The 22,616-nt window shown below is 42.6% G+C and overlaps 1 protein-coding gene and 1 long non-coding RNA gene across 5 annotated transcripts in view; one reads left to right on the top strand and one right to left on the bottom strand.

Moving 5' to 3' along the window:
- Positions 1–16,657, bottom strand: part of WIPF2 (WAS/WASL interacting protein family member 2) — a 49,426-nt gene extending 32,769 nt beyond the window's left edge. Inside the window, exon 1 of one of the 4 annotated variants that reach the window (XM_040497448.1) lies at positions 16,515–16,657. The gene's annotated coding sequence lies outside the window, so the exon portion shown is untranslated. Of the gene's footprint in view, positions 1–16,320; positions 16,441–16,514 lie in introns of those variants that run through there. The other 3 variants (XM_040497447.1, XM_040497450.1, XM_040497449.1) reach the window with 3 other exon arrangements.
- A 159-nt stretch (positions 16,658–16,816) lies between these two features.
- Positions 16,817–22,098, top strand: LOC121044937 (uncharacterized). Its single transcript, XR_005797549.1, has 3 exons — positions 16,817–16,994; positions 20,538–20,625; positions 21,342–22,098. It is a non-coding gene; the product is annotated as an uncharacterized LOC121044937 (long non-coding RNA).
- The last annotated feature ends 518 nt before the right edge of the window (positions 22,099–22,616 follow it).

The raw sequence follows: 22,616 nt of genomic DNA, 5'->3' as shown, positions 1-22,616 counted from the left end.
ATGTTCTAGAAGAGATAAACAAGGAAACAAATACAATCTCGTATCTCAGTTACTGATAAAAAGAATTTAAAAAAGAGAATCAGAAAGGCTGAAACTAGGAGTATGATGGAGTGTTCTCTTAGACAGGGTCGCAGGGAGAGGGGCCAGCTCTCCACAAAGAAGTCTCTCCATGAGCACACAACTCCTATGAACATCTAAGGAAAGAGTATTCCAAAAAGAATTTTAAAATGGCAAGTAAAAAGTCCCTGAGATGAGAATGAGCTTGTCATGTCAGAGAACTAGTAAGAAAGCCAGGGTAGCTAGAATAGAATACAGACAAGAGTAGAAGATGAAATCTGAGGCCTTACATGCCATTCTCCAAATCCCTTAAAAGTAGTATCCCACAGGGGCGCCTGGGTGGCGCAGTCGGTTAAGCGTCCGACTTCAGCCAGGTCACCATCTCGCGGTCCGGGAGTTCGAGCCCCACGTCAGGCTCTGGGCTGATGGCTCAGAGCCTGGAGCCTGCTTCCGATTCTGTGTCTCCCTCTCTCTCTGCCCCTCCCCCGTTCATGCTCTGTCTCTCTCTGTCCCAAAAATAAAAATAAACGTTGAAAAAAAAAATATATTTAAAAAAAAAAAAAAAAAAAGGTAGTATCCCAGGGCACCTGGGTGGCTCAGTTGGTTAAGCATCCGACTTCAGCTCAGGTCATGATCTCATGGTTTGTGAGTTCGAGCCCCACATCGGGCTCTGTGCTGACAGCTCAAAGCCTGGAACCTGCTTCGGATTTTGTGTGTGTCTCTCTCTGCCCTTCCCCCACTCGCACTCTGTCTCTCTCTCTCTCTCAACAATAAATAAACATTAAAAAAAAAATTTTTTTTAAAGTAGTATCCTTCTCCATCCAACATGCCTATACTAAAGAAGTTTAAACCAACCAATAGTTTCACGCCCAGAGTAAACAAATTCAATCGGTTATCTCATTAATCCCATAGACTGTACTTCATCTCTTGGCTTAAGCACAGCTAGGGACCTAGATACTAACTGGAAGCTTCCCAGGGTTAAAAATCACCTAATGATAATCTGTCTGCCTATCCACCTGCCCTTCAATTTTGCTCCTGAAAAGCAATACAGTATGGTGAGGTAGGAGCTCATTACCACAGTAAACACAATGGCATCCAGTTGCCAAACGAAAGAACTTCAACATAGGAGAAGTGCCAGGAGCTACCTAAGAGTATTCACATGCCACTCCAGGAAACTAATGAACAACAGGCTCCTATAATTATGTGGGAACTGATGTCAACACAGAATTATGAACACCCCTTTATGTGTTCTAGGATAGAATACAGTGGAGGGTTTCCACTAAAGCATTTTGGTTTCTCTAAAACATAAGGAAACAGACTAGAATGACTTTCATGTCACAGATATTTAACCACCCTCCCACCAACCTGAAAAAAGGCTTTAAAAATAATCCACAGCCCTCTTCTCTCAATGGAAAAGGTGCTACCTTCCCCTTGAAATTCAATTCAGTCAAAACTGGTGAAACAGATTTCTATCATGCATACAGACAGAATTAATTAAAACTCCAAGGTTACTCCATGAAGGGAAAAAAAATCACTCTTCCAACTGCAGGCATTTTCCATCATGGAAATCCAACTATGCAGCAAATAGGATTGATCCAAAACAAGTAATAAAAAAAAAAAAAAATCACATACACACTGTGAATATTTAAACTGAAAATCCTACAATTTCTACCACTAAAGCTGGATTTTTACTCTCTACATCAATGACTTTTCACTGTTATACGCAGTACACAACCTTGAAAGAGAAAAGGAAAGAGGCAGAAGAAAGATATGTAACTGTATGAAGAAATCCTGTCTATATAATTTCTCTAACAAGAAACGGAAGTACACATCCCATGATGCAGCTTTTCCCCTAATATGACTCTTTCCTCTTGTCTTAGATTTGTTTAAAGCCCTAAAAACATAAACTCAGAAGTGTACTTATTCACATACTACTTAATGTAATATGTATTAGGTGCCACGGGTTATTCCCAGATACAGGGCAACCCAGGAGCCAAGCCCTCTCATCTAAAATGATGACAAATCAATGAGAAGTCTGCTCTTGTGTTCAATTAAATAACCACAACAGCAAAGAATGGCTCCATAAAAGAGATGGCTATAGATTAACTAATGCAAGATCAAGGGTAAATGAAATGTCTGAAAATTATCCTAAACAGAAGTCAGGGAATGACCTCACCAGAACCTACTACACCCCTCAAAGCAAAGAGAAAAATCCTGTTAACCTGAAAACACTAAAGTATTGGAAAGGTAGGGGAACATATATAGAAAACAGTCAACTGCAATAAATCAGTAGTAGTTCAAAGTAGTGTTTTGTAACATAGCCAGAGATCAATAATCTAGCAAACAATAACACTTTAGATTTAGAACTGTTTTTGTGGCTTCATTCACCAAAACTGTTTCAGAGGAACTTGCAAAACATATTAGAGCTGTTTCTCTGGAATTGTTCATCTTAGGATTTACATCAGCTCTACGTCAGAGCCAACATGACTTTCTCAGGCTGTATTTTAGCTAATAACAGCCACAAGATTTCCGAGAACCAAGAACTAGGATCCTAAACTTGGCCTCTGCATTATAAGACATGTACTAGTTGGTTCCTGACTGCCAAGCAATTCACAGCAACCAAAGAGCAGCTGCAAACATCTCATTTCCAGATGCGTTACAGACTGGCAGTAAATGGTTCAACCATTTTTCCTTTCTAGGCCTTAGGGATCCATAATACAAAAAGGAGAATAGAATGTGCCCTTTCATATTATCAAAGTTACAAACTTCAAATCACATCCTTTAACATCTCCAAAAATAATTCTGCATTAGTCCAAGGCAGATCATTAGTACATCTATTTTCAAAACCTTAAGTCAATTTTCCACTTCACCAAAAAAAAAAAAAAAATTAACAGATTCCTGGATTTGGACAGCGAAATTATGCAGAGAGTAGCTCAATGTTCATAACTAGTATTTCCTCCTCATCCACACAGGCCAAGAACCAATGGGTCTAGAAGTGCTAGCTAAAAAAAAAAATGGGAGTCACACAAGGCCAAAGCCATTAACATCAGCCAGCATTTAACCAGAGAAGAGAGGAGTTAATCAGATGAAGGACACACATTCTAATTTAGAAATCCAGACCAAAGCCAGACAGACTAAAACACAGTCTGAATACAAAAGCAATACTAAGTGGAGCCTGAGAAGTTTGCCTTAGAGACTTGGGAGCAATAAATTGTTTAAAAGGTTCTTCTAAAACAGAGTTTCCAAATTTACCTGAAGATAAGACACATCTTAGGGCATTTGTTTAAAACACACACCCACCACCCACCACACACACACACACACACACAGCCACACACACACTCCTGGACCCTAATCCAGACCTACTAAAATCAGAAATATTTCAGCAGAACGATCTGGTGATCTGTATATTTAAGAAGCACCTTAAGTAATACTTGGGTATTAGGGAAGTCTGAAAAACATTGTTCTGAAAGAGTATTAATAATCAACTACACCAACACTATTGTGTCTGAACGGAAATCAGCAAGGAAAAGCTGATGAATAAGCTGGGTCAACATAAACGTGTTGCATGCATTTATTAGTGTTCCCTCATGAAACACCATTAAAATGACAAGAGATGTTTTTTTTAAGACCTAAACCTGAAAAAAAAAAAAAGAAGAAGAAAATGGGAAAGGATGCAACAGCAGAAGGATGTCAACAAAATTTTGGAAGCTGGAAGGCACATGCACTAGTGACAAGTAACTTCAAAGGAAGGAAAAAGTTAAACACTTGCAGCAGAAAGTAGATTCCCACCACAGAATCTCAGAAAAAGCTCAGAAACCAAAGGCACCTGGTACCTCTGGACAAAGGGGCCTTGGAGGGGCTAAAACAGGAGAACTGATTGAAAGTCTGTAAAGGAAAGAGATTCCCCTCTGGGCACCTGGGTAGCTCAGTTAAGCATCTGACTTGGGCTCAGGTCATGATCTCACAATTCGTGAGTTTGAACTCTGCTTGGGGTGAGCTCATGCCCTGCTTCGGGTGAGCCTTGCTTCTCTCTCTGCCCCTCACTCACTTGCGACTTCTCTCTCAAAAAAAAGAAAGAGGTACCCTCTTTCCCTTGCCCATGCTGCCAGGCAGAAAGCCTCTGAACCAAGGGAGCAGTTACAGCTTAGAGCAGGAGTGCCATACTGTAAAAAGGGAGATTAAGTGAAAGTCTTCCACTCAGCGATGAGACCTGTCCCTGTTCCTCAGCTCTCTTCCCCAATTTGGTTCCAAAACACCTACTGCTGGGCTCATCCTCTCTACGCAGGAGATTGGAAGAGTCCTCTCCAAGGAAAATGACCAGTTGCCAATACACCCTACAGTGATGCCTACCACTTGATGAGCCAGGGCTCCACACTGAGAGCTTTTTAGTGCCTCATTCTTAAAAATAAACAGCCAAAAATTACCAGACATTTGAAGAAAATCTCTTACAGGAAAGACAAGAATCAAAGTAACAAAACAGAATTCCTGACAATGTGTGAAAATACTTATATATAAAGTTCTGGGGCACCTGGGTGGCTCAGTCAGTTCGGCTTAGGTCATGATCTCATGGTTCGTGGGTTCGAGCCCCACATCAGGCTCTGTGCTGACAGGTCAGAGCCTGGAGCATGCTTCAGATTCTGTGCCTCTCTCTCTGCCCCTCCTCTGCTTGCACTCTCTCTCTCTCTCAAAAATGAACAAATGTTAAATAATAATAATAATAATAATGATAATAAAGTTCTGGAACAAAAAGAGCTTAAGGAAATTTAAAATGCCAATAGCAAATATTAAAAATATCATAGAAGAGTTGGAAGAAAAAACTCAGAATATCTGAAAACTGAATGAGGAGGGAAAAACAGACAAATTCATGAGGAAAAAAAAATTAAGAGGACCAGTGTTGGAAATTCACCATCTGGATAATAAGGGTTCCCAAGAAAGAGAAAGGACAGAAATCACTACCAAAGAATACATTATCAAAAATATAATACAAGGGGCGCCTGGGTGGCTTGGTCGGTTGGGCGGCCGACTTTGGCTCAGGTCATGATCTCGCAGCCCGTGAGTTCAAGCCCCGTGTCGGGCTCTGGGCTGACAGCTCAGAGCCTGGAGCCTGTTTTGGACTCTGTGTCTCCCTCTCCCTCTGCCCCTCCCCTGTTCATGCTCTGTCTCTCTCTATCTCAAAGATAAATAAACGTTAAAAAAAAAAAAATTTTTTTTTTTAAATATATAATACAAGAAAATTTCCCAGAATAGATGGAAATAAGCTTCAGACTGAAAAGGCCCAATGAATGTCAATCATGATGAATTTTTAAATAGTCACACCAAGGTATACAGTCATGTATCACTGTATTTCAGAATACCTGGGGTAAAGACAACATCCTAAAATCTTTCAGAGAAAAAACAAATCCCATACAAAAAATCCAGAATCAGAATAGCATCAAACTTCATAGTCTACCACTGAAAGTCATAAGACCACAAAACAAGGCTTAAAGTTTCCAAATACCATCTCTAACAACATTTTACATCCAAACTTCCAACCAATGTGCAGGCAGAAACAGGTAAGTCTCAAAAAAAAATGCACCACCTCCAATGAACCCTTTTTCATAAAGCCTCTCAACAAGGCTCCACTAATGTAACTGTACTGAAAAGAGATTTACACTTTCCTCAGAGTTTAGGGATGAACTAGTGATTGATACTCAATAAATCAAGCAGAAGGAAGGAAAAAAGGAAAGAAAAGAATGGTAATTATTATATTTAAAGGGAAAATCTATAAGGAAATACTGTATAAGCATAGTACACACAGTCATTATACTGGATGTTAATTTTTCTTCTTTAGGTTACATTTACCTGTATTCGCTTTCTGGGCTCATGGAAGATGGAAAGGGAGGCTGAAAACCTGGGAACTACATTTCCCAGAATGCCCTTTCAATGGAGTTGTGGTTTAAATTCCAACAGTACAGGGGCGCCTGGGTGGCGCAGTCGGTTAAGCGTCCGACTTCAGCCAGGTCACCATCTCGCAGTCCGGGAGTTCGAGCCCCGCGTCGGGCTCTGGGCTGATGGCTCGGAGCCTGGAGCCTGCTTCCGATTCTGTGTCTCCCTCTCTCTCTGCCCCTCCCCCGTTCATGCTCTGTCTCTCTGTCCCAAAAATTAAAAAAAAAAAAAAAAAAAAACTCTCTTTAAAAAAATAAATTAATTAAATAAATAAATAAATTCCAACAGTACATATGGGTCAACTGGACCCATGGCTCAGTTGGAAGAGCATGCGACTCTTGATCTCAGGGTAGGGAGTTTGAGCCCCATGTTATAAATAAATAAATTAATTCCATCAGCACAGACTCATTCACTCAAGCCCTAGAAGATGTAAGAAAGGTATATGTCATTATTGCTTTTCTAGTAGCAATGAGGTGTGTGGCCTCCAACAAATGACAGACATGTCGTTTTGCAGGTTTCCAATATTCTACAAACTGCCTGCTTTGGTATTTAAGATAGCCAAGATTATTAATGGTTAGCAGTTTGTAATCCCTGCAAAGTGGCTTTCCCTGACCTATGTTCCCATGATCTTCCAATGGTTGTGCAAGCATCTAATATCCTCTTTGAAATATCAAGAATGGTTTGTTTCTCTGATTGAACCCTGATACATAAAAACATATAAAATATTGGTTTAATAAAAACTGTGATGGGACTGTATTAGGAAAGTAGCAGAAAGAGTTGAGGATAAATAACAGTATAAGAATGCAAAATCAGGGATTTCTGGCTGGCTCAGTTGGTAGAACATGCAACTTTTGATCTCAGGGTTGTAAGTTTGAGCCCCATGTTGGATGTAGAGTTCACTTTAAAAAATCTTGGGGCGCCTGGGTGGCGCAGTCGGTTGAGCTTCCGACTTCAGCCAGGTCGCGATCTCGTGGTCCGTGAGTTCGAGCCCCGCATCAGGCTCTGGGCTGATGGCTCAGAGCCTGGAGCCTGTTTCCGATTCTGTGTCTCCCTCTCTCTCTGCCCCTCCCCCGTTCATGCTCTGTCTCTCTCTGTCCCAAAAATAAATAAAAACGTTGAAAAAAAAAATTAAAAAAAAAAAAAAAAAAAGAGTCCAATTTCAGCTCAGGTCATGATCTCCCAATTTGCGAGTTCAAGCCCCACATCAGGCTCTGCACTGACAGCACAGAGCCTGCTTTGTATCTCCCTCCCTCTCTGCCCCTCCCCTACACATACGCGTGTGCGCGCGCGCGCTCTCTCTCTCTCTCTCTCTCTCTCACACACACACACACACACACACACACACACACACACAAATAAACATTAAAAAAAAAATCTTGGGGTGATTGGGTGGCTCAGTCAGTTAAGCAACCAACTCTTGATTTTAGCTCAGATCATGCTCTCAACAGTTCAAGAGGTTGAGCCCCACTTGGGCTCTGAGCTAACAGCACAGAGACTGCTTAGGATTCTCTCCCTCTCTCTCTGCCCCTCTCGTGCTCATGTGCTCTTTCTCTCTCTCTCTCTCTCAAAATAAGTAAATAAACTTAAAAAATATATAAAGGGGTGCCTGGGTGGCTCAGTCGGTTGGGAATCCAACTTCTGCTCAGGTCATGATCTCATGGTTTATGGGTTCGGGCCCGCATTGGTCTCTCTGCTATCACCACAGAGCCCACTTCGGATCCTCTGTTGCCCTTTCTCTCTCTCCCCTTCCCCCGTTCTAAAACAAATATTTAAAAAAATTTTTTAATTATGATAAAAATTTTAAAAATCTTTTAAAAAAGAATACAAAATCATCTTTCATAGAAATTCAATAGATAATATCTGAGACTAGAAAAACCAAGAAATGACAGTACAGGCATACCATGTAAAAATATGGAAATAATATGCATCAGGAAAAAAACACCAAAAGTACTAAAAATGAGGACAAATAAGGAGAAATGGAGCAGCTGTTCTTTTAATTATAAGTCTTGTAGTACTATTTGACTATTTAAATTGTGTATTCTTACTATTTCAACTTAAAAATCCAAACATTTAATTACTAAAAGGCAAAAAATCCTAACACTGTATAAGCAAAATCAAACTTCAGACTGACCAAAATTTCAAACCATAAGGTCCGTACTGGATCTGTTGCCAATGTAGTTAAAAACAGCAGAAAATCCCAAACCAACCAAATAATTAAAAGGCCATTATATGCTTAATTCTAGAACCTGTATCTCAGATCCAACTCTAATGAAAGCAGGCTGCCTAATGTGATCTCAATCTCCGCCACAGCCTGGGTGTGACCTAACAATGTTCACCATCCCAGAGTTCACTCTATCGCAGGTCAAATACGTGAAGAAACTCGAGGCCTCAAGAAGAAATCATGACCAAAATTAACTGCAAAGGTAAGCATAAAAACAAAGGGATAGATCTTGAAATCAATTACCTTAGCTCCTTTTTTAGGTCTTATTTTCAATTTAACACAACTAATTAAAAAATTTTTTAGAAACACCCAACATCTGTGGTCAAAACATCTTTACAAGTTCTAGGAAACTGTTAATTAGCGGGTTAGGCTGTAACCTAGCCACAGATGACAAAAAATGGCTCTTCTCACTGTAGGCTAGGCTAGCTGTGTCTCATGTTACTAGGCCTCAGCTTCCATGTCCCAGCAGCCTTCATTCCACACATCCCAAAGATACAAGTAAAAAGCCTATAAAGACAAGAGTCAGGAGTAAGGGAAATCCAGTGAGGACAGTCTCCATGAGAAAAGGCTTGAAAGAAAACTTAAACAGATGCTCCATAAAATGTTGATCCAGACTTCACATGGAGAGAAGTGTCATGCCTCATTTCAAAGATAATATATTAGGCCCTGACTCACCACCGATAATCTAATAACAAAGCTGTGACTTTCATTGTTGAGGCGTCTCTTCTCTCACTCTAATGCCCCGAAGCCATCAGATATACAGACGCTTCATGCTGAAATGCTAGAAAAATTTGCACATTTTCATTCCTTGCTCACTACTGCTGGGCTGCTAAACCAAGAGTCTACTTTAAGTTATGACAACAGGGCAAGCTGATCCAATTACACAAAAAAGGTACTAAATCAAACAGGACCATCTGGGCTTTAAGCAAGAGTATTGTGATGTCTGAACAAAAGTCAATATACTTGCAGATAAAAATGCTTTCATATATTCAGAGTTATAATGGCCCTTGGGCTACCGATTCATTTTCACGTCCAGTAAGAGTTATGTGTTGTATTAAGACATATGGCCTAGATGACGGACGGGTACAAACAGAGTATTATATTCACCAGTTCATAATGAGAACATCTGTGCTCACCCTCTAGCCCTATGAGGCTTACAAAAAACAGTCAATATTCTCTAGAAGTAAACAGGTTTTCAGTTCCTAAGCAGCAGGTCTGGCAAACCACCCATCTCAACACCCCCATAATCTGACAAGATTGGGTGTGTTCAGGGTGGTATGGCCAAATTCACCATCCCCCATAATCTCAGAATGGTTCCCCAATTATTACTAACCTCCAAACCAATTTCCAAGATCCTAAAATTTTAAGACCTAATCCAGCCATGCAAGTTTAATTTGCCAGACCTAAAAATCAAGACTCAAGACTGGGGCGCGTGGGTGGCTCAGTCGATTGAGCATCTGACTTCGACTCAGGTCATGATCTCACAGTTCATGAGTTGGAGCCCTGCATCGCGCCCTGTGCTGACAGCTCAGAGCCTGGAGCCTGCTTCCAATTCTGTGTCTCTGGCTCTCTCTGCCCCTCTCTAGCTCACACACTGTCTCTCTCTCAAAAATAAACCAACATTAAAAAAATAAGTAATAACGGGGCACCTGGGTGGCTCCGTTGGTTAGGTGACCGACTTCAACTCAGGTCATGATCTCGCAGTTCATGGGTTTGAGCCCCACGTCGGGCTCTGTGCTGAATGCTTGCTCGGAGTGTGGAGCCTGCTTCGGATTCTGTGTTTCCTTCTCTCTCTACACCTCCCCCACTTGTGCTTTCACTGACTCTGTCTCTCAAAAATAAATAAACGTAAAAAATAATAATAATAATAATTAAATAAATAAATAAATAAATAATAAAATAAAATGACTCAAGACTAAAAGAATCTCCTTTATCTAAAAAAGTTCTTATAAAATACATATTCCATTGTACAAGCATCAGATTTCTGTACGATATTGACAATTTCAGCATCAACACTAGTAAATTAATATCTGTGAAAAGAACTGAGAAAAATCTCTCCTATAAAGACTGGGCTCAAAATTCACTGTCATTTATCTGGTTTTTTTGGAGACCTCACACTCCCTGAAGCCTTGCCTACCTCCCTACTTCTCATTCCCTAAGCTCCAGACACACTGGAACTTCCTTCCTTCAATTCTTCAAAATAGCCATGTTAAAGAACATGGCCCCTCCTCAGGATCTTCATCTATGTCATTCCGTCCACCTAGCACAGTCTTTGGTCTGCCCCTCATCCCTTAGGTGTCAGCCTTAAAAGTCAATTCCTTGGGGACATTCCCTCACTGCCCTGTTTCCCAATCAACCTGGGTTAGGCTTCCCATTAGCTGCTTCCACAGTATTTAGAGCAAAACAGTAATTAATTATTGTTTAATGGATGTCTTCCCCACCAGACCATAACTGTATGACTGCAAGGGCTCAGTCAGTTTTGTTCACTGGCAAAGCACAGAGCCTGTCACACAGTAGGAGCTCAAAACTTCTTGACAAATAAATGAGTAACAGGGCTAAAAACACATCAGCTTTGGCAATTCTACTTATAATTTACCCTACAGATATAGTCACAAAGGGCCAAATGCTTATGGTTACTCACTAGGGCATAGTTGGTAATAGCATAAAGGCGGAAATATTTAAAATGTCTACCAATACACGGCAGGTGCCAAATCTCTATTGCTTTCATGGAATGACTGCAAAAGTAAGTTTTTTAAAAATGCAAATAGTACTAACAGCGTGTTACATTTGTTTAAAAGAAAACGCAAGAGGGGCGCCTGGGTGGCGCAGTCGGTTAAGCGTCCGACTTCAGCCAGGTCACGATCTCGCGGTCCGTGAGTTCGAGCCCCGTGTCAGGCTCTGGGCTGATGGCTCGGAGCCTGGAGCCTGTTTCCGATTCTGTGTCTCCCTCTCTCTCTGCCCCTCCCCCGTTCATGCTCTGTCTCTCTCTGTCCCAAAAATAAATAAACGTTGAAAAAAAAATTTTTTTTTAAAAAAATAAAAGAAAACGCAAGAAATATATATATGCTTTATATGTACATGTTATCTCTGGAAAGGATCTTAAGAAACTGAAAACATCAGTTGCCCCTGGGAAGACAGACTGGACTCACGAGTACACAAGCATAAAAGACTATTCAATGTACACTCTTTTTTTAACTTTTAAATTTTGAACCATATAAATGTATTTTTTTTTAATGTTTGAGAGAGAGAAAAAGTGTATGTGTGTGCACACGGGAGGGGCAGAGAGCGAGAGGGAGGGAGGGAGGGGAGGGGGAGGGAGAGAATTCCAAGCAGGCTCCACAAGATCTCTCTCCCTTGCTCTCTGCCCCTCCCCTGCTCATGCTGTCTCTTTCTCTCAAAATAAATAAATAAACTTTTAAATTAAAAAAAAAAAAAATAGAGGAGCATGCAACTCTTGATCTCAGGCTGTGATTTCAACTCCCATGCCGGGTATAGAGATTACTAAAAAATAAAATGGGGTGCCTGGGTGGCTCAGTCAGTTAAGTATCCGACTCTTGATTTCAGCTCAGGTCTTAATCTCAGCCTCCTGAGTTCAAGGACCGCACTGGGATCCACACTGCGTGTAAAGCCTACTTAAAAAAAATAAATAACTAAAGAAAAACAGAAATAAAACTTATAAATAAATAAAATTTGCTAAAGACAGTCCTATCCTCATTTCTACGACAGTGATGAAGTTTAAATGATTTGATGACAAATATCCTGCTTGCAAGCTAAGCACGGGGGGGGGGGGAGTGAAAAGAAAGACAATTCACTTATCCACAAATCTCAGACATCCTACTCCATACTAGATTGTACCACTTTATTATTTTTTTTAATGTTTATTTATTTTTGAGAGAGAGAGACAGAGTGTGAGTGAGGGAGGGGCAGAACAGGAGACACAGAAGCTGGAGCAGGTTCCAGGCTCTGAGCTGTCAGCACAGAGCCCAATGTGAGGCTTGAACCCACAACTCTGAGATCATGATTTGAGCCAAACTTGGACACTTAACCAACTGAGCCACCCAGGCACTCCTAGATTGTACCATTTTGGAAGAAAATTCCATCTTTTTCACAACTAATTGTCCCGATCCAGATACATGGAGAATGTTTTCACAGTCAGAAGGGATTACTGACAGAAAAAAGGGATTAGAGAAAAAAGGGAATTCAGCATTTTTTTTAGCTTAGAAAGTAGGTCGATACATTTGTATGGAAGAAATATCATAAATACTGACCCAAAACAAAATATTCTCACCGAGGGGCCTTAAAATCCAAATGGAGCTTAATCTGAATCCACAAAGTTCACAAAACTAAAGAACTTTTTGAAAACTAGTTAAAAATGGTAAGGAAATCTATACACATTCCTTAGATAAACAGATGTGCCAAACTTTAAGACATTCTTCAGTAAAGAAATATCTGAGACAAGATTAAACACAACTCCAATAATCCTGTTTGTTACCACAATCAAAGCCCTGGAACAGAGTCAAAACCTTTGGATCTGAACCTGTTAGTTTCCCAAACCTGCATATCAGGTACAGAATACTCTGGACTAAGAATGGCAAAAGGAACCTGAATCCAGGGCCACCAAAAAGAGGATTTTTTTTCGGGATTATCTCCAATGTTACAAGGGCCATTGCCATCGACTGCAAGAAATGATCTTCATAATCCATCCCAAGACCTATTAGAGACACAGTTATCTTCAACTAATTATCCCCTGAAAAACAAAATGGTATTTACTAAGCAGAACGAAGTACTCAGTACAGCCATTCTAAATTGTCATAACTTTGCCATGTTACATGGCAAGTAAGAAGCCAATTCCTGGCTCTCCCATTTGATAACTTCTTTGCCCCCAAACGCTCTTTCTGCATATTAAGTCAAAATCTTGAGATCTAAGACTGACACAGACACCAGCAAACGAATCACCTGATTTCCCTACCAACATTGTTTTTCTCCATAAAGTTCTACTCACCATTTTAAAAATCCCCCTTTATAGGGTGCCTGGGTGGCTCAGTCGGTTAAGTGTCAGACTGGCTCCAGTCATGATCTCACGGATTTTGAGTTTGAGCCCCGCATTGGGCTCTGTGCTGACAGCTTGGAGCCTAGAGCCTGCTTCAGACTCTGTGTCTCCCTCTCTCCCTGCCCCTCTCCACTCATGCTCTCTCTCAAAAAAAGGTAAACATTAAATAAAAATTTTGTTTAATACCTGTCTATAATAATACCAAGAAGTACTCATGAATTTAGCCTGTAGTTCCCTAGGCTAAAAGCCTTGAGAGGGAGAGTGGAGCAAAAAAAAAAAAAAAAAAAAGTGGGAAATTCTCTCTCTCTCTTCAGTGCTCTGGACTTTGAAAGCTAGGCAGAAGCAATGATTCTGCACTTAATCAGCAGGTGAATAAGAAACAGGTTTGAATTTAGAAGAAGCATAAAGGAGTGCAAGAACATTCAGTAAAGAATACTGACTCCATTTCCTTGCAGAGCAGCTCTCAGGACCTGCCAATGAACCTCAATTTGACAAGGAACACCCCATCTACTCTAATCCAGGACATATCCCTCAAAAGACAGTCAATCAACCGGAACTCTGCCAACTTCTGCTTGGGAGTTGTGTGGAGCACAGTAGCAACAAGAGCCTACTTTGAGAAGGAGATCAACAATCACACTCAAGAAGAAAAGAAGTTATTTGGCAAAGGGAAGCATGTTGCCAAAATGTTAGTCACAGCTTAAGGTCCCAGTTTGTGTCTCTGCAACTATTCTTTGCTCTGACAGAGTCCATTCTCTGGCCCAGAAAACCCAGCTCAGCTACTGTCATCTTCTCCATTTAAAGCAGTCAAAAATCCTTTCATTTTTGAGGTATCAAACTGTGACACAGACAACATATCAACCAGAGACTAAAAAGAACAGGGAAAGAATGTGTTATTTGCCATTTTCCACCTAGGACTGGCTCAAGTAGAGCAATGGAAAAACGTGACAGGATAGGAAGAATGGAAAATCATTATGTTAAAGAGCAGGCTATACCAAAAGCCTGCCCAGAGCTCTGAACTCCCATAACTTATTTCCAAACCCTCTGAAAAACAAACCAAAGAGACACCCTGTGGTTGAAATAACGGCAAAATATTAAGCTGGTTTTTACCCCCAAATAAGTATGTACTATATACTTCATAGCCTGAAGATCTTCCTGCTCTTGCTGGGGTAAGAAGACTATAGTTTGCTTGAGAACAGCCTGAACAAGCCCAAGACTTTCAGAATCATTTCAGAGCAATAGGAAAACAGACACAAGTACACTAGGTTACTCTCCCAATCTAAGAAGAGGTCAAGAAATTGTCTCTTCGACAGGGACAGGACTTCTTCCTTTCTTAAAAGCCATTAATAAAACCTGAAAACTCCACTGTTATCAACATCTTCCACCTTGCCCTGCATTTCACCTTTGTGCTGACATCACATAACTAATCAGTACCAACTAAAGTAAACACTACGGATATCAAGTATGAGGTAGATTTGGAAACTGCCCCCTCTTAAGCAAATCCAAGTCAGACCTCAGAAATGCCAAGACTTTCAGGAACACTTCTTCTAAGCTAAATTAAATAAGTTCACCTATGAGCAAAGTGTTTAGAATATTATGCCCAAAGAAAAAATTAGAATAGTCAAGATTTCAAAGTATTAACAATAAAGAAGCTGAAACTGGCCACAAGCACACTCCTCCCCACCAACGGGGCCAAACTGCCTGGACCAAAGCAAAAGGCTCAACTAAATAAAGTACTATTTTTCAGCGAATTCTCAGAGTTCATTGAGGAAAGTCAGTGTTTGTCAAGGGTAAAATAAAACACTGCATTCTCTCACATTCCTCATCAACCAACCTCATTCAACCCAAGCTCTAACTTCCCTATCTCCATCTTGATGGTAGCCAATACAATGTAACAAGTAATATGAAATTCTGGGCTACTAAAAGTTGACTCGGAAAAAAGTTAAAAAACTGAACATGTATTAAATCAAAACCAACTATATTCCCTGGCACAACAAACGCGGAAAACCAACTATTCCCTGGTGTAACAAACGCAGCAAGGCTGAGAAGAAACTGAGAAAACAGGTCTTCTAAATACCAATATCTCAATCTTGTTGTCAGAGATCACTTCTTTGCAACCACTTTAAAGATCCCATTTAGGGGCACCTGGTGGCTCAACGGGTTAAGCATCTGATCCTTGATTTTGGCTCAGGTCATGATCTCACAGTTTGTGACTTCGAGCCCTGTGTTGGGCTCTGTGCTGACAGCAAGGAGCCTGCTTGGGATTCTCTCTCCCTCTCTCTGCCCCTCCTCTCCCTCAAAATAAATAAATAAACTTAAAAAAAAAAAAAGTCCCACTTAGTTAAAACAATCTTTCAGAAGCAGAGAAGAACCAAACCTGTCTTTCAAAGGGGGGGGGGGGGGAAGGACAGTTTAATGACTTGCCTCAAAGTTACTTAGTAAATCCATTGGTATGCTAGAACAGTCCTTATTCCCCAAGGTTCTCTTTTGGTTTGTAGGAGGAGACAAAAGCCACCAAAACATTCCGTAAACCATTCAGAAAACAATGAGTAAAAACAGCACCATGAAAAAGGAGGTGGATCCTGGGGGAGCCCAAAGCAGTAACAGATTATTCAAATCCCTTTAAAAATACAAACTCCAGTACAGGCCAGCTTCTTCCAGCTCCTCAGCCGTGCGTTCTCTCTTAGTAATTTTCCTTCCTGATCAGTAACTTACCACCACACGCTGCCCACGTCTAACACTTTAAGATTTCCATCTTCCCTTGCTTCACACCACTCCAATCTGAACCCTCAACTCTAGGTTGCTCCCATGCGCAACTCAGTACTTCTCATACCTTTATCTCAACTCTGATTCTTTCTCCACCAACGCTCTCAAGATACCCTCTAGTGTAAGCAGCTTCCCGAATCATCCTAAACCATTGGTTGTCACTCAACTCAATCCCTAAAATGTCACAGTGGCCTCCTCACTCAGCATCCTGTTAATTACCTGTTCACAACAAGTCCGCCCTCCCCATCTCCCTTTAGGCGCACGTTACTTGTTCCTCACTCCCAGTTGCCGTCTTAGTTACCTTACCCAACCCTTCAGGATTCCTTATTTCCTGTCTCTCAGTAACCTTCCTTCCCATTTTCAGTCAGCGCTCGTCCCACACCAATTCCCGACCACTCCTCCCTACTTAGATTGCCCACGCCCCGCTCCAAGCTCTTCAGACCCAGCCCAGCGTTCCACACACCCCTCAGACTCCGCCCCCTCGCAGCGCCATACCCAGCCTCCTCGGCCTCCTTTCGACCGGGCTGTAGCTGCCCCGGGAGCGAATCCTCCGCCACCTCCGCTCCGGCTTCGTCCGCCCCGGCTTCGTCCCGTCCGGCTAGCTCCCCAGCAAGCTCCCTCTCTCGCCGCCGCCGCCCCTTTTGCCAACCCGGAAATGGATCTGCTCCCACCGTCCCCAGCGTCCGCGAACAAAATGGAGGCGGGGGAAAGAGGCGGAGGGAGCAGGGGGCGAAAAGACACTACACGCACGCGCTATCGGAAAGCCCGCCCCCTAACGGCGCACGTAAAGGCGGAAGCGGTCGGGTAGCCGCCATCTTGGGAAGGTCGCGAAAATTCCCCCTGCCTCCTCAAAGCAGGGTTTGCAACTTCAGCGATTGGAATCGTCTGCGAAGACTTAAGCAGAGTGAAGCCCAGAGATTCTGATTTAATTGGTCTGGGGTATGTCCTACGCATTGAGACTTTTAAATTCCGCAGGTAAATCCAACATGTTACCGAGGTGGAGAACCACTGAGCTATCGTCTTGAACGTAGCTTTTGCATTTTTATTTTACCGCGCGCGCACACACACCCACGCACCTGCCCCATAAATGTCCTTCCCTAGTTTCGAGTCAAGGAAGAACCCTCTTCATTCAACCTCCTGGGGCCCAGTAGTCTAGCTCCTGTTGTCATAGCAACAGAGAGGCAAGCCCCTGCCAACAAGTCATCCTTAACGTCATAGCCACCTGACCTGAACACCCGTGAACACGTCTCTTCCGCGGGCCGGGGGTTCCCTAGTTTCCGGGGCTGGGGGATGGTGCTGCAGACTCCTCCAGCTGCTTGGGTCAGGGAGAGGAATCCTGTGCCCTCCGTGGTGGAGCTGCTGTTAACTCCTTCCCAGCTGAGTAAGGATCTCTCCCTAGTCCACTCACAAAAGCTCTTTTCTACTATAGCTAACCCCATTGCCGTATATCCTCAAAATGCTCTTTGCATCTCTCTGGCATCCTTCCTTGTGTTAAATCCAAAGTAAAGGGATAGGATTGAGACTCAGTTTCCACTGCTTACTAGCTGTGTGCCCTTGGGCTTCAACTACCCTATCTGTAAAATGGGACTAATAGTGCTTGTCTCAACTGTTTTATAGGGTTATTGGAAGGCTCAAATCAAGTAATGAATGGGAAGGCATGTGATAAATTGTAAATTGTTATTATTTTTGTTTTCCTTCTGTTGTGCCATGAGTAGTGCTGGGCAGCACCCACTAGTCAATGTCACAGCATTCGTTGAGAACCTGCTGTGGGCTAGGCACCACGAGATGGTTACAGAGATGACTAAGAGCCTAGTTTTCAGGGAACTCACTGTGTGGTAGGCAGACGGGCATGTAAACAGCTAGCTGAGATACAAGTCAGCATGTAATTAGTGCCATGGGGACCTATGTGCTGTGAGAGGTCAGACAGGGAGTGATTAACTCCTGCTAAAGAATGGGAGAAGGTTTCGTAAATGGTTTTGAACTTGGCCTTGAAGGATGAGTAGAATTTCATTACTAGTCAGAGAAGGTAGGGGACACATTCCAGGCATAGGGACCAGTGGGTATAAAGCTAAAGATTTTCAGGTATGTAGTCCTGCGTGTCTGAAGGTGGGGTGATTGGGTCAGGAAGATGGTAGACCCAAACTCCCCGTTCTTCAACTTCGTGTCCATTCTGTCTCCTTCTTGCTCATCATATACAGTGTGAACCTGCTTTCTATCACTGCAGTGCACCCAGTGGCTCCTCAAGGCCTTTGCACTGCCTCTACTCTGCCCCTTCCGCATTTTTCAAGCCTTAGTTCAAATGTCCCCTCCTCAGAGGCATTCCCTGCCCACTGTAGCTAATGTTAGCCGCCCCCACCCCGCCGTCCCCCCCCACCATTCTCTATAACATCACTCTGTGCTGAGGGCAGCCACTGGGGTGGAGCACAGAGACATCTCACCTGGGGAACTAGGCGTGGGCTTCATGAAGAAAGTGAGGCCTGATGGGAAAATAAGAATTGGGCAGGGCTAGAGGAGAGAGAAAAGCATCCCAGAGCAGAGGGAGAGTATGTGCAAAATAAGAATCAGGGCACCTTCCAAAAACTCAAAGCATTTTGATGTGGTTAGAGCTAGAACTTGGAAAAAGGCAAGAAATTAGGTCGAAGAAATCATCATAACATCTGACATTTATTAACACCATGTTACCATGTAACATTGGCATAACTTCACATGTCATAGCTCATTTAATCTTCACAATAACTTTCTGAGGTAGGTATTATTACCCCCATTTTACAAATGAAGAAACTGAGACACAGCAGGAGTAACCATCCTGCCCAAAGCCACATATGCACAAAATAGAACTGGCTCCAGAGTCTGTGCTCTTAATGCCCATACCAAGTGACCCTGCATTGTCATTTTTTTTTTAATGTTTGTTTTACTTATTTTGAAAGAGAGCATACACACAAGTGAGTGTATATGAGCAGGGAAAGGGCAGAGAGAGAAAAGGAGGGAGAGAATCCCAAGCAGGCTCCATGCTCCCAGCTTGGGTCTTGACGCGGGGTTTGAACCCACGAACTGTGAGATCATGACCTGAGCCAAGATCAAGAAGCTTAACCGACTGAACCACGCAGGTGTCCCTGCATTGTCATTTGTGATGTGATTTCCTAAAATGATGAAAGACTTATGGTAAAGTTCTCAACAACACAAAACAACACAATAAATGTATTCATTAAAAAAGCAGGTTATATTAAGTTTGTGCAAAAATGTTTCATGTTTGCAATTTCCTTTTTTGATAATATGACAGGCCAGACACCTGGGAGACCTCTCAAAAAACAACAAAAAATCCTGGATAGAAAAATATTAAAAAACATCTTAGGGGTGCCTGGGCGGCTCAGTCACTTAGGTGTCTGACTCTTGATTTGAGCCCAGATCATGATCTTATAGTCATGAGATTGAGCCTAGCATTAGGCTCCCAACTGGGTGTGGAGCCTGCTTGAGATTCTTAAAGAGTCTCTCTCCCTTGCTCTTTGCCCCTCCCCCACTCACACTCACTCTTTCCCTCTCTCTCTCTCAAAAAGCAAGCAAGAAAGAAAGAAAAAAAAAAAGTAAAATATCTTTGGGGCACCTGGGTGGCTCAGTTCGTTGAGCATCCAACTTCGGCTCAGGTCATGATCTCGTGGTTCGTGAGCTTGAGCCCCACATCAGGCTCGCTGCTGTCAGTGCAGATCCTGCTTCAGATCCTCTGTCCCCCTCTCTCTGTCCCTCCCTTGCACATGCTCTCTCTCAAAAATAAATAAACATACAAAAATAAAAGTATCGTCAGTGCTTCAATGAAAAAGTAAGGAATTTTCAGGGCAAAACAAAGTAAGTGAAGGCGGGGTTTGTAGAGAAGTAAGTAGAACACTGATGCAGGTTTTTGCTCTAAGGACATTTGCCTAACTAGGTGAACATGAGCTTTGGTCAGTGTCTCATGGAAAAAATAAATGCCTCAGAACCTCCTCAACAGGGGAGTTTAACAAAAAATTCTTCTTTGTAAAAATGTAACCCTCAAAGAAATAAAGGGCTTTATTTCTGGTAAGGGTGAACCAGAAATAAGTCTGTCACCTCCTCCCTTGGGTATAGGGTTAATGGAGATAGATTATAGGCCCAGCTAAGTGTGTTATTTTGTTTGTTTTTTTTAATGGATTTTTTCACATGGAATGTCCAATAGGACATTGAAAGCCATGTGGAACCTAGGATAATTCTTGGCTGTGTGGTTCTGTCCCTTGCATTGCAGCCCCCTAGCGTCCCTGCCCCCTGCATACCAAATGTCTACAGCACATCCTTATTGTTGTGGTCAACAACAACAAAAAAGCTCCCACAAATTTCCAGAATGCCCCCATAGAGAACCAATGCCCCACGGTACACTGTCAAAATTGATGGGAGCCAATTTATGAAGGACTTTATTAACTGTCGTGAAAAGTTAGATTTTATCTTCAGGTTGAGAGGGAAACCATTGAAAGATTTAAGCCGAGAAGTGCTGTGGCCCCTTTTGCCTTCCAGAAAAATCCATCTGACTGAAAGGTGGAGGATGGATTAGATGGGTCCAGATGGGAGGCAGAAACACCTGTTGGGAGGCTTCTGTGAACAGGTAAGTGGGAGATGACGGTTGCCTGTGGTGAGTGGCAGCGGGGCACCAGCCCGACACAAAGGCTTTGGAGGCAGGCCTGCCTGTCTGCAGAGCCAAAAGGCTTGAGTTTCAGTTCTCCCACTACTGAATAAGGTGAGACTTTGGGCAAGTTACTCAATCTCTACCAGCCTCAGTCTTGTCATCTATAAAATGGAGATAAGACTGGATGGAATGTGTCCAAAGTGCATACCCACTCGGAAAGCACCCGCTAATCTTAGCTATGATCATTATTAGGTATGAGCAGTAGAGATGGAAGAAGTAATTCAAGAGATATTGAAGAAGTGGAATGTGAGGGTTGAGGACAGGGACAAGCCCAAGATGACCCTCAGGCTTTGGGCTAACCACCTATGTGCACATGATGCTAACACTTAGCTTAGAGAGGCCCAGAGGAAGACAGGCCAGGACTAAATGAGCCCAAGGAGCCTGGTGAGGGAGCAAAGAGAGGTCAGGTAGACCACTACATATCTGGGTCTGGAACTTAAAAGAGTGATCCTAGCAATGTGGGACTCCTAAACTGTGGAGTAAGATGGCCCCTGACAACCCAGGACTCCTTGTATCCATGGAATCTGGGCCGGCCTGTGGCAACCTTTAATGCAGCGGAAGTCAGCTGCACCAGGTCCAGGGCTAAGCTTTAAGAAGACCTGGCAGCTTCCACTCTTGCTTTGGGGACCCCTAAGGTCTCATGTGGGAAATCAGCCTCTCTGCTGTGGACATCATCTGGAGAGAGAAGCTTGGACATGGAGAAAGGGAGGTTCAGCCATCCCAGCATTCCAGCTGTTGCCCCCGGAGTGGGAGACAAGCAAGCCAGCCATCATGGACATTCCAGCTCCAGTTACCTTCTGACTGTGGCCACAAGAGACACCCCCAACTAAGACAGCAGAGCTGTCCAGGTGAGCTCCCATCAACCAACTGGGAGGATCATGAGAAGTTATAAAATGGTTGTTGTTTTGAGGCACTACATTTAGAATAGTTTGTTATGCAGCAATAGATCTCCAAGCAGAATGATACTGATGAACTCTAAGTCCAGGTGTATAGTGAGAAGAGAAGAGGGCTTAGAACAGAGCCAAGGCACCCCACATGCAAGGACCAAACTGAGGGAGAAGGCTCACACGGGAGATTGAGATAAACAGGACAGAGGGAAATCCTGAGAGCGTGGTATCCTGGAAGTGGCAATAAGTGCTCAGGAAGGAAGAGTGGTCAGAAATATCAAATGCCAATGAAAGAACAGTTAGATAAGTATCCCTTGGATTTGGTAACATGGGAGTCAGTGACCTTGACAAGAACAGTTTCAGTGAGCACTGAGGGTGGACGCCAGATGCACTGGGTTGAAGAATGAAAAAAGCAACAAAATCAAACTGGAGTTACGGTTTTGGGGGTTGTTTATGTTTTTTTAATATGTATTTTTAAGAGAGAGAGACAGAGCATGAGCATGGGAGGGGCAAAGAGAGGAAGACACAGAATCTGAAGCAGGCTCAAGGCTCCAAAGTGTCAGCGCAGAGCCCAACACGGGGCTCAAATCCACAAACTGCGAGGTCATGACCTGAGCCGAAGTCGGACACTCAACCGACTGAGCCACCCAGGCGCCCTGGCTTGTTTTTTTGTTTTTGTTTTTAGAGTTACACCTATTGACCTGGGTGAATCTCACAAGCATAACCTTGAGGAGGGAAGGTTGCTGAACACTATACCTAGGAGGACAGTATTTATATAGTTTTAAAACATGCAAATATTAAAAAACTCTTAAAACTCAGTAATAAAAAGACAAATAACCCAATTAACCAATGATTAAAGGATCTTGGAGTGGATTGAATGGTGTCCCCCCAAAAATTCATGTTCACCTGGAACCTCAGAATTTGGCCTTATTTGGAAATAAGGTCTTTGCAGCTAAAATTAGTTAAATTGAAGCCAGGTGGGTCAAGATGAAATGAAATAGATTAGGGTGGGCCCTAAATCCA

The sequence above is a fragment of the Herpailurus yagouaroundi genome, unplaced genomic scaffold (genome assembly GCF_014898765.1).
Source record: "Herpailurus yagouaroundi ecotype Mexico unplaced genomic scaffold, PumYag 189, whole genome shotgun sequence".
In the NCBI taxonomy this organism is placed as follows: domain Eukaryota; kingdom Metazoa; phylum Chordata; class Mammalia; order Carnivora; family Felidae; genus Herpailurus; species Herpailurus yagouaroundi.
Note: the sequence above shows the minus strand (reverse complement) of the source record. Positions and strands in the feature narration are given on the sequence as shown.